A 14,282-nucleotide genomic window follows, 5' to 3' on the forward strand; every position below is an offset into this window, starting at 1 on the left:
ACACTAGCGAGACAGATTTATTTCAAGTATAAATTTCATGTAACTTTCTGTCTGTCCCAGCACAATTTTCGAGTCAGCATCGCCACAAAGGTCGCATAACAAGCGAAATGTCATGACATTTGATCCCTACATTGTTTTTGTATAAATTCTTTTTGTCGGCAACTTCATTTTATGAAACTTTAGTTCTACTACAAAGTTTGGGAGGCCTGTATACGCCAACTTAACCGTAGGTTAGCAAGTTAACCCACCTCGCAAGCAGGGTTAGATTTTACCTCCAAACTGACCCAGAGCTAGCGCCAACCAGCGTTTCGGAAACAGAACTAATCCAAGGGTAAAAATTTAATTGTGGGTTAGGGCAAATTTAACCCTGGGTTAGCGGCAAATTTAACCCTGGGTTAGCGCTAATCGGCATTCAGGAACCGGCCCCAGTGCTTCAAGTGCATAACGGTTTGACACATGTATTTGTCACCTCACAGACACCAGTGCTATAAGTGCATAACAGTTTGACACATGTATTTGTCACCCCACAGACACCAGTGCTACAAATGCATAACGGTTTGACACATGTATTTGTTACCCCACTGACACCAGTGCTATAAGTGCATAACAGTTTGACACATGTATTTGTCACCCCACAGACACCAGTGCTACAAATGCATAACAGTTTGATACATGTATTTGTCACCCCACAGACACCAGTGCTACACATGCATAACAGTTTGACACATGTATTTGTTACCCCACAGACACCAGTGCTACACATGCATAACAGTTTGACACATGTATTTGTCACCCCACAGACACCAGTGCTACACATGCATAACAGTTTGACACATGTATTTGTTACCCCACAGACACCAGTGCTATAAGTGCATAACAGTTTGACACATGTATTTGTCACCCCACAGACACCAGTGCTACAAATGCATAACGGTTTGATACATGTATTTGTCACCCCACAGACACCAGTGCTATAAGTGCATAACAGTTCGACACATGTATTTGTTACCCCACAGACACCAGTGCTATAAGTGCATAACAGTTTGATACATGTATTTGTCACCCCACAGACACCAGTGCTACAAGTGCATAACAGTTTGATACATGTATTTGTTACCTCACAGACACCAGTGCTATAAGTGCATAACAGTTCGACACATGTATTTGTTACCCCACAGACACCAGTGCTATAAGTGCATAACAGTTTGATACATGTATTTGTCACCCCACTGACACCAGTGCTATAAGTGCATAACAGTTTGACACATGTATTTGTTACCCCACAGACACCAGTGCTATAAATGCATAACAGTTTGATACATGTATTTGTTACCCCACAGACACCAGTGCTACAAATGCATAACAGTTTGATACATGTATTTGTCACCCCACTGACACCAGTGCTACAAATGCATAACAGTTTGACACATGTATTTGTCACCTCACTGACACCAGTGCTACAAGTGCATAACAGTTTGATACATGTATTTGTTACCTCACAGACACCAGTGCTACAAATGCATAACAGTTTGATACATGTATTTGTCACCTCACAGACACCAGTGCTATAAGTGCATAACAGTTTGATACATGTATTTGTTACCTCACAGACACCAGTGCTATAAGTGCATAACAGTTTGATACATGTATTTGTCACCTCACAGACACCAGTGCTATAAGTGCATAACAGTTTGATACATGTATTTGTTACCCCACAGACACCAGTGCTATAAATGCATAACAGTTTGATACATGTATTTGTCACCCCACAGACACCAGTGCTACAAGTGCATAACAGTTTGATACATGTATTTGTCACCCCACTGACACCAGTGCTATAAGTGCATAACAGTTTGATACATGTATTTGTCACCCCACAGACACCAGTGCTACAAGTGCATAACAGTTTGATACATGTATTTGTCACCCCACAGACACCAGTGCTATAAGTGCATAACAGTTTGATACATGTATTTGTCACCTCACAGACACCAGTGCTATAAATGCATAACAGTTTGACACATGTATTTGTCACCCCACTGACACCAGTGCTATAAATGCATAACAGTTTGACACATGTATTTGTCACCTCACAGACACCAGTGCTATAAGTGCATAACAGTTTGACACATGTATTTGTCACCCCACAGACACCAGTGCTACAAATGCATAACAGTTTGATACATGTATTTGTTACCCCACAGACACCAGTGCTATAAATGCATAACAGTTTGACACATGTATTTGTCACCCCACTGACACCAGTGCTATAAATGCATAACAGTTTGACACATGTATTTGTCACCTCACAGACACCAGTGCTATAAGTGCATAACAGTTTGACACATGTATTTGTCACCCCACAGACACCAGTGCTACAAATGCATAACAGTTTGATACATGTATTTGTTACCCCACAGACACCAGTGCTACAAATGCATAACAGTTTGACACATGTATTTGTTACCCCACTGACACCAGTGCTACAAATGCATAACAGTTTGACACATGTATTTGTCACCCCACAGACACCAGTGCTATAAGTGCATAACAGTTTGATACATGTATTTGTTACCTCACAGACACCAGTGCTATAAGTGCATAACAGTTCGACACATGTATTTGTTACCCCACAGACACCAGTGCTATAAGTGCATAACAGTTTGATACATGTATTTGTCACCCCACTGACACCAGTGCTATAAGTGCATAACAGTTTGACACATGTATTTGTTACCCCACAGACACCAGTGCTATAAATGCATAACAGTTTGATACATGTATTTGTTACCCCACAGACACCAGTGCTACAAATGCATAACAGTTTGATACATGTATTTGTCACCCCACTGACACCAGTGCTACAAATGCATAACAGTTTGACACATGTATTTGTCACCTCACTGACACCAGTGCTACAAGTGCATAACAGTTTGATACATGTATTTGTTACCTCACAGACACCAGTGCTACAAATGCATAACAGTTTGATACATGTATTTGTCACCTCACAGACACCAGTGCTATAAGTGCATAACAGTTTGATACATGTATTTGTTACCTCACAGACACCAGTGCTATAAGTGCATAACAGTTTGATACATGTATTTGTCACCTCACAGACACCAGTGCTATAAGTGCATAACAGTTTGATACATGTATTTGTTACCCCACAGACACCAGTGCTATAAATGCATAACAGTTTGATACATGTATTTGTCACCCCACAGACACCAGTGCTACAAGTGCATAACAGTTTGATACATGTATTTGTCACCCCACTGACACCAGTGCTATAAGTGCATAACAGTTTGATACATGTATTTGTCACCCCACAGACACCAGTGCTACAAGTGCATAACAGTTTGATACATGTATTTGTCACCCCACAGACACCAGTGCTATAAGTGCATAACAGTTTGATACATGTATTTGTCACCTCACAGACACCAGTGCTATAAATGCATAACAGTTTGACACATGTATTTGTCACCCCACTGACACCAGTGCTATAAATGCATAACAGTTTGACACATGTATTTGTCACCTCACAGACACCAGTGCTATAAGTGCATAACAGTTTGACACATGTATTTGTCACCCCACAGACACCAGTGCTACAAATGCATAACAGTTTGATACATGTATTTGTTACCCCACAGACACCAGTGCTACAAATGCATAACAGTTTGACACATGTATTTGTTACCCCACTGACACCAGTGCTACAAATGCATAACAGTTTGACACATGTATTTGTCACCCCACAGACACCAGTGCTATAAGTGCATAACAGTTTGATACATGTATTTGTCACCCCACAGACACCAGTGCTACAAATGCATAACAGTTTGACACATGTATTTGTCACCCCACAGACACCAGTGCTATAAGTGCATAACAGTTTGATACATGTATTTGTTACCCCACAGACACCAGTGCTACAAATGCATAACAGTTTGATACATGTATTTGTTACCCCACAGACACCAGTGCTACAAATGCATAACAGTTTGACACATGTATTTGTCACCCCACAGACACCAGTGCTACAAATGCATAACAGTTTGACACATGTATTTGTCACCCCACAGACACCAGTGCTATAAGTGCATAACAGTTTGATACATGTATTTGTTACCCCACAGACACCAGTGCTACAAATGCATAACAGTTTGACACATGTATTTGTCACCCCACAGACACCAGTGCTACAAATGCATAACAGTTTGACACATGTATTTGTCACCCCACAGACACCAGTGCTACAAATGCATAACAGTTTGACACATGTATTTGTCACCCCACAGACACCAGTGCTATAAGTGCATAACAGTTTGATACATGTATTTGTTACCCCACAGACACCAGTGCTACAAATGCATAACAGTTTGATACATGTATTTGTTACCCCACAGACACCAGTGCTATGAATGCATAACAGTTTGATACATGTATTTGTCACCTCACAGACACCAGTGCTACAAATGCATAACAGTTTGATACATGTATTTGTTACCCCACAGACACCAGTGCTACAAATGCATAACAGTTTGATACATGTATTTGTTACCCCACAGACACCAGTGCTATGAGTGCATAACAGTTTGATACATGTATTTGTCACCCCACAGACACCAGTGCTACAAATGCATAACAGTTTGATACATGTATTTGTTACCCCACAGACACCAGTGCTATAAGTGCATAACAGTTTGACACATGTATTTGTCACCCCACAGACACCAGTGCTACAAATGCATAACAGTTTGATACATGTATTTGTTACCTCACAGACATCAGTGCTATAAGTGCATAACAGTTCGACACATGTATTTGTCACCCCACAGACACCAGTGCTACAAATGCATAACAGTTTGATACATGTATTTGTTACCTCACAGACACCAGTGCTATAAGTGCATAACAGTTCGACACATGTATTTGTTACCCCACAGACACCAGTGCTATGAATGCATAACAGTTTGATACATGTATTTGTCACCTCACAGACACCAGTGCTATAAGTGCATAACAGTTTGATACATGTATTTGTCACCCCACAGACACCAGTGCTATAAGTGCATAACAGTTTGACACATGTATTTGTCACCTCACAGACACCAGTGCTATAAATGCATAACAGTTTGATACATGTATTTGTCACCTCACAGACACCAGTGCTATAAATGCATAACAGTTTGATACATGTATTTGTCACCCCACTGACACCAGTGCTATAAGTGCATAACAGTTTGACACATGTATTTGTCACCTCACTGACACCAGTGCTACAAGTGCATAACAGTTTGACACATGTATTTGTTACCCCACTGACACCAGTGCTACAAATGCATAACAGTTTGACACATGTATTTGTCACCCCACAGACACCAGTGCTATAAGTGCATAACAGTTTGATACATGTATTTGTCACCCCACAGACACCAGTGCTACAAATGCATAACAGTTTGACACATGTATTTGTCACCCCACAGACACCAGTGCTATAAGTGCATAACAGTTTGATACATGTATTTGTTACCCCACAGACACCAGTGCTACAAATGCATAACAGTTTGATACATGTATTTGTTACCCCACAGACACCAGTGCTACAAATGCATAACAGTTTGACACATGTATTTGTCACCCCACAGACACCAGTGCTACAAATGCATAACAGTTTGACACATGTATTTGTCACCCCACAGACACCAGTGCTATAAGTGCATAACAGTTTGATACATGTATTTGTTACCCCACAGACACCAGTGCTACAAATGCATAACAGTTTGACACATGTATTTGTCACCCCACAGACACCAGTGCTACAAATGCATAACAGTTTGACACATGTATTTGTCACCCCACAGACACCAGTGCTACAAATGCATAACAGTTTGACACATGTATTTGTCACCCCACAGACACCAGTGCTATAAGTGCATAACAGTTTGATACATGTATTTGTTACCCCACAGACACCAGTGCTACAAATGCATAACAGTTTGATACATGTATTTGTTACCCCACAGACACCAGTGCTATGAATGCATAACAGTTTGATACATGTATTTGTCACCTCACAGACACCAGTGCTACAAATGCATAACAGTTTGATACATGTATTTGTTACCCCACAGACACCAGTGCTACAAATGCATAACAGTTTGATACATGTATTTGTTACCCCACAGACACCAGTGCTATGAGTGCATAACAGTTTGATACATGTATTTGTCACCCCACAGACACCAGTGCTACAAATGCATAACAGTTTGATACATGTATTTGTTACCCCACAGACACCAGTGCTATAAGTGCATAACAGTTTGACACATGTATTTGTCACCCCACAGACACCAGTGCTACAAATGCATAACAGTTTGATACATGTATTTGTTACCTCACAGACATCAGTGCTATAAGTGCATAACAGTTCGACACATGTATTTGTCACCCCACAGACACCAGTGCTACAAATGCATAACAGTTTGATACATGTATTTGTTACCTCACAGACACCAGTGCTATAAGTGCATAACAGTTCGACACATGTATTTGTTACCCCACAGACACCAGTGCTATGAATGCATAACAGTTTGATACATGTATTTGTCACCTCACAGACACCAGTGCTATAAGTGCATAACAGTTTGATACATGTATTTGTCACCCCACAGACACCAGTGCTATAAGTGCATAACAGTTTGACACATGTATTTGTCACCTCACAGACACCAGTGCTATAAATGCATAACAGTTTGATACATGTATTTGTCACCTCACAGACACCAGTGCTATAAATGCATAACAGTTTGATACATGTATTTGTCACCCCACTGACACCAGTGCTATAAGTGCATAACAGTTTGACACATGTATTTGTCACCTCACTGACACCAGTGCTACAAGTGCATAACAGTTTGACACATGTATTTGTTACCTCACAGACACCAGTGCTACAAATGCATAACAGTTTGATACATGTATTTGTTACCTCACAGACACCAGTGCTACAAGTGCATAACAGTTTGACACATGTATTTGTCACCCCACTGACACCAGTGCTACAAATGCATAACAGTTTGACACATGTATTTGTCACCTCACAGACACCAGTGCTATAAGTGCATAACAGTTTGATACATGTATTTGTCACCCCACTGACACCAGTGCTATAAATGCATAACAGTTTGACACATGTATTTGTCACCCCACTGACACCAGTGCTACAAATGCATAACAGTTTGATACATGTATTTGTCACCTCACAGACACCAGTGCTATAAGTGCATAACAGTTTGACACATGTATTTGTCACCCCACTGACACCAGTGCTACAAATGCATAACAGTTTGATACATGTATTTGTCACCCCACTGACACCAGTGCTATAAGTGCATAACAGTTTGACACATGTATTTGTCACCCCACAGACACCAGTGCTATAAGTGCATAACAGTTTGACACATGTATTTGTCACCCCACTGACACCAGTGCTACAAATGCATAACAGTTTGATACATGTATTTGTCACCCCACTGACACCAGTGCTATAAGTGCATAACAGTTTGACACATGTATTTGTTACCCCACTGACACCAGTGCTATAAGTGCATAACAGTTTGACACATGTATTTGTCACCCCACAGACACCAGTGCTATAAGTGCATATCAGTTTGATACATGTATTTGTCACCTCACAGACACCAGTGCTATAAATGCATAACAGTTTGACACATGTATTTGTCACCTCACAGACACCAGTGCTACAAGTGCATAACAGTTTGATACATGTATTTGTCACCTCACAGACACCAGTGCTACAAATGCATAACAGTTTGACACATGTATTTGTTACCCCACAGACACCAGTGCTACAAATGCATAACAGTTTGATACATGTATTTGTCACCCCACAGACACCAGTGCTACAAATGCATAACAGTTTGATACATGTATTTGTCACCTCACAGACACCAGTGCTACAAATGCATAACAGTTTGACACATGTATTTGTTACCCCACAGACACCAGTGCTATAAGTGCATAACAGTTTGATACATGTATTTGTCACCTCACAGACACCAGTGCTATAAGTGCATAACAGTTCGACACATGTATTTGTTACCCCACTGACACCAGTGCTATAAGTGCATAACAGTTTGATACATGTATTTGTTACCCCACTGACACCCGTGCTATAAATGCATAACAGTTTGACACATGTATTTGTTACCTCACAGACACCAGTGCTATAAGTGCATAACAGTTTGATACATGTATTTGTCACCCCACAGACACCAGTGCTATAAGTGCATAACAGTTTGACACATGTATTTGTTACCTCACAGACACCAGTGCTATAAGTGCATAACAGTTTGACACATGTATTTGTCACCCCACAGACACCAGTGCTATAAGTGCATATCAGTTTGATACATGTATTTGTCACCTCACAGACACCAGTGCTACAAATGCATAACAGTTTGATACATGTATTTGTTACCCCACAGACACCAGTGCTACAAATACATAACAGTTTGATACATGTATTTGTCACCCCACTGACACCAGTGCTATAAGTGCATAACAGTTTGACACATGTATTTGTTACCCCACTGACACCAGTGCTATAAGTGCATAACAGTTTGACACATGTATTTGTCACCCCACAGACACCAGTGCTATAAGTGCATATCAGTTTGATACATGTATTTGTCACCTCACAGACACCAGTGCTATAAATGCATAACAGTTTGACACATGTATTTGTCACCTCACAGACACCAGTGCTACAAGTGCATAACAGTTTGATACATGTATTTGTCACCTCACAGACACCAGTGCTACAAATGCATAACAGTTTGACACATGTATTTGTTACCCCACAGACACCAGTGCTACAAATGCATAACAGTTTGATACATGTATTTGTCACCCCACAGACACCAGTGCTACAAATGCATAACAGTTTGATACATGTATTTGTCACCTCACAGACACCAGTGCTACAAATGCATAACAGTTTGACACATGTATTTGTTACCCCACAGACACCAGTGCTATAAGTGCATAACAGTTTGATACATGTATTTGTCACCTCACAGACACCAGTGCTATAAGTGCATAACAGTTCGACACATGTATTTGTTACCCCACTGACACCAGTGCTATAAGTGCATAACAGTTTGATACATGTATTTGTTACCCCACTGACACCAGTGCTATAAATGCATAACAGTTTGACACATGTATTTGTTACCTCACAGACACCAGTGCTATAAGTGCATAACAGTTTGATACATGTATTTGTCACCCCACAGACACCAGTGCTATAAGTGCATAACAGTTTGACACATGTATTTGTTACCTCACAGACACCAGTGCTATAAGTGCATAACAGTTTGACACATGTATTTGTCACCCCACAGACACCAGTGCTATAAGTGCATATCAGTTTGATACATGTATTTGTCACCTCACAGACACCAGTGCTACAAATGCATAACAGTTTGATACATGTATTTGTTACCCCACAGACACCAGTGCTACAAATACATAACAGTTTGACACATGTATTTGTTACCCCACAGACACCAGTGCTACAAATGCATAACAGTTTGATACATGTATTTGTTACCCCACAGACACCAGTGCTATGAATGCATAACAGTTTGATACATGTATTTGTCACCTCACAGACACCAGTGCTACAAATGCATAACAGTTTGATACATGTATTTGTTACCCCACAGACACCAGTGCTACAAATGCATAACAGTTTGATACATGTATTTGTTACCCCACAGACACCAGTGCTATGAGTGCATAACAGTTTGATACATGTATTTGTCACCCCACAGACACCAGTGCTACAAATGCATAACAGTTTGATACATGTATTTGTTACCCCACAGACACCAGTGCTATAAGTGCATAACAGTTTGACACATGTATTTGTCACCCCACAGACACCAGTGCTACAAATGCATAACAGTTTGATACATGTATTTGTTACCTCACAGACATCAGTGCTATAAGTGCATAACAGTTCGACACATGTATTTGTCACCCCACAGACACCAGTGCTACAAATACATAACAGTTTGATACATGTATTTGTCACCCCACTGACACCAGTGCTATAAGTGCATAACAGTTTGACACATGTATTTGTCACCTCACTGACACCAGTGCTACAAGTGCATAACAGTTTGACACATGTATTTGTTACCTCACAGACACCAGTGCTACAAATGCATAACAGTTTGATACATGTATTTGTTACCTCACAGACACCAGTGCTACAAGTGCATAACAGTTTGACACATGTATTTGTCACCCCACTGACACCAGTGCTACAAATGCATAACAGTTTGACACATGTATTTGTCACCTCACAGACACCAGTGCTATAAGTGCATAACAGTTTGATACGTGTATTTGTCACCCCACAGACACCAGTGCTATAAATGCATAACAGTTTGACACATGTATTTGTCACCCCACTGACACCAGTGCTACAAATGCATAACAGTTTGACACATGTATTTGTCACCCCACTGACACCAGTGCTACAAATGCATAACAGTTTGATACATGTATTTGTCACCCCACTGACACCAGTGCTATAAGTGCATAACAGTTTGACACATGTATTTATCACCCCACAGACACCAGTGCTATAAGTGCATAACAGTTTGACACATGTATTTGTCACCCCACTGACACCAGTGCTACAAATGCATAACAGTTTGATACATGTATTTGTCACCCCACTGACACCAGTGCTATAAGTGCATAACAGTTTGACACATGTATTTGTTACCCCACTGACACCAGTGCGATAAGTGCATAACAGTTTGACACATGTATTTGTCACCCCACAGACACCAGTGCTATAAGTGCATATCAGTTTGATACATGTATTTGTCACCTCACAGACACCAGTGCTATAAATGCATAACAGTTTGACACATGTATTTGTCACCTCACAGACACCAGTGCTACAAGTGCATAACAGTTTGATACATGTATTTGTCACCTCACAGACACCAGTGCTACAAATGCATAACAGTTTGACACATGTATTTGTTACCCCACAGACACCAGTGCTACAAATGCATAACAGTTTGATACATGTATTTGTCACCCCACAGACACCAGTGCTACAAATGCATAACAGTTTGATACATGTATTTGTCACCTCACAGACACCAGTGCTACAAATGCATAACAGTTTGACACATGTATTTGTTACCCCACAGACACCAGTGCTATAAGTGCATAACAGTTTGATACATGTATTTGTCACCTCACACACACCAGTGCTATAAGTGCATAACAGTTCGACACATGTATTTGTTACCCCACTGACACCAGTGCTATAAGTGCATAACAGTTTGATACATGTATTTGTTACCCCACTGACACCAGTGCTATAAATGCATAACAGTTTGACACATGTATTTGTTACCTCACAGACACCAGTGCTATAAGTGCATAACAGTTTGATACATGTATTTGTCACCCCACAGACACCAGTGCTATAAGTGCATAACAGTTTGACACATGTATTTGTTACCTCACAGACACCAGTGCTATAAGTGCATAACAGTTTGACACATGTATTTGTCACCCCACAGACACCAGTGCTATAAGTGCATATCAGTTTGATACATGTATTTGTCACCTCACAGACACCAGTGCTATAAATGCATAACAGTTTGACACATGTATTTGTCACCCCACAGACACCAGTGCTATAAGTGCATATCAGTTTGATACATGTATTTGTCACCTCACAGACACCAGTGCTATAAATGCATAACAGTTTGACACATGTATTTGTCACCTCACAGACACCAGTGCTACAAGTGCATAACAGTTTGATACATGTATTTGTCACCTCACAGACACCAGTGCTACAAATGCATAACAGTTTGACACATGTATTTGTTACCCCACAGACACCAGTGCTATAAGTGCATAACAGTTTGATACATGTATTTGTTACCCCACTGACACCAGTGCTATAAATGCATAACAGTTTGACACATGTATTTGTTACCTCACAGACACCAGTGCTATAAGTGCATAACAGTTTGATACATGTATTTGTCACCCCACAGACACCAGTGCTATAAGTGCATAACAGTTTGACACATGTATTTGTTACCTCACAGACACCAGTGCTATAAGTGCATAACAGTTTGATACATGTATTTGTCACCCCACAGACACCAGTGCTACAAATGCATAACAGTTTGATACATGTATTTGTCACCTCACAGACACCAGTGCTATGAATGCATAACAGTTTGACACATGTATTTGTTACCTCAGACACCAGTGCTACAAATGCATAACAGTTTGATACATGTATTTGTTACCTCACAGACACCAGTGCTACAAGTGCATAACAGTTTGACACATGTATTTGTCACCCCACTGACACCAGTGCTACAAATGCATAACAGTTTGACACATGTATTTGTCACCTCACAGACACTAGTGCTATAAGTGCATAACAGTTTGATACATGTATTTGTCACCCCACTGACACCAGTGCTATAAATGCATAACAGTTTGACACATGTATTTGTCACCCCACTGACACCAGTGCTACAAATGCATAACAGTTTGATACATGTATTTGTCACCTCACAGACACCAGTGCTATAAGTGCATAACAGTTTGACACATGTATTTGTCACCCCACTGACACCAGTGCTACAAATGCATAACAGTTTGATACATGTATTTGTCACCCCACTGACACCAGTGCTATAAGTGCATAACAGTTTGACACATGTATTTGTCACCCCACAGACACCAGTGCTATAAGTGCATAACAGTTTGACACATGTATTTGTCACCCCACTGACACCAGTGCTACAAATGCATAACAGTTTGATACATGTATTTGTCACCCCACTGACACCAGTGCTATAAGTGCATAACAGTTTGACACATGTATTTGTTACCCCACTGACACCAGTGCTATAAGTGCATAACAGTTTGACACATGTATTTGTCACCCCACAGACACCAGTGCTATAAGTGCATATCAGTTTGATACATGTATTTGTCACCTCACAGACACCAGTGCTATAAATGCATAACAGTTTGACACATGTATTTGTCACCTCACAGACACCAGTGCTACAAGTGCATAACAGTTTGATACATGTATTTGTCACCTCACAGACACCAGTGCTACAAATGCATAACAGTTTGACACATGTATTTGTTACCCCACAGACACCAGTGCTACAAATGCATAACAGTTTGATACATGTATTTGTCACCCCACAGACACCAGTGCTACAAATGCATAACAGTTTGATACATGTATTTGTCACCTCACAGACACCAGTGCTACAAATGCATAACAGTTTGACACATGTATTTGTTACCCCACAGACACCAGTGCTATAAGTGCATAACAGTTTGATACATGTATTTGTCACCTCACAGACACCAGTGCTATAAGTGCATAACAGTTCGACACACGTATTTGTTACCCCACTGACACCAGTGCTATAAGTGCATAACAGTTTGATACATGTATTTGTTACCCCACTGACACCAGTGCTATAAATGCATAACAGTTTGACACATGTATTTGTTACCTCACAGACACCAGTGCTATAAGTGCATAACAGTTTGATACATGTATTTGTCACCCCACAGACACCAGTGCTATAAGTGCATAACAGTTTGACACATGTATTTGTTACCTCACAGACACCAGTGCTATAAGTGCATAACAGTTTGACACATGTATTTGTTACCCCACAGACACCAGTGCTATAAGTGCATAACAGTTTGACACATGTATTTGTCACCCCACAGACACCAGTGCTACAAATGCATAACAGTTTGATACATGTATTTGTTACCTCACAGACATCAGTGCTATAAGTGCATAACAGTTCGACACATGTATTTGTCACCCCACAGACACCAGTGCTATGAATGCATAACAGTTTGATACATGTATTTGTCACCTCACAGACACCAGTGCTATAAGTGCATAACAGTTTGATACATGTATTTCTCACCCCACAGACACCAGTGCTATAAGTGCATAACAGTTTGACACATGTATTTGTCACCTCACAGACACCAGTGCTATAAATGCATAACAGTTTGATACATGTATTTGTCACCTCACAGACACCAGTGCTATAAATGCATAACAGTTTGATACATGTATTTGTCACCCCACTGACACCAGTGCTATAAGTGCATAACAGTTTGACACATGT

General features: G+C 40.4%; 1 protein-coding gene across 1 annotated transcript in view; it reads left to right on the plus strand.

Annotated features, from left to right (window-relative positions):
• Positions 1 to 14,282, plus strand: part of LOC116618224 (nuclear pore complex protein Nup155) — a 77,123-nt gene that overhangs the window by 20,799 nt on the left and 42,042 nt on the right. The window lies entirely within an intron of this gene.

The sequence above is a fragment of the Nematostella vectensis genome, chromosome 1 (genome assembly GCF_932526225.1).
Source record: "Nematostella vectensis chromosome 1, jaNemVect1.1, whole genome shotgun sequence".
Taxonomy (NCBI): domain Eukaryota; kingdom Metazoa; phylum Cnidaria; class Anthozoa; order Actiniaria; family Edwardsiidae; genus Nematostella; species Nematostella vectensis.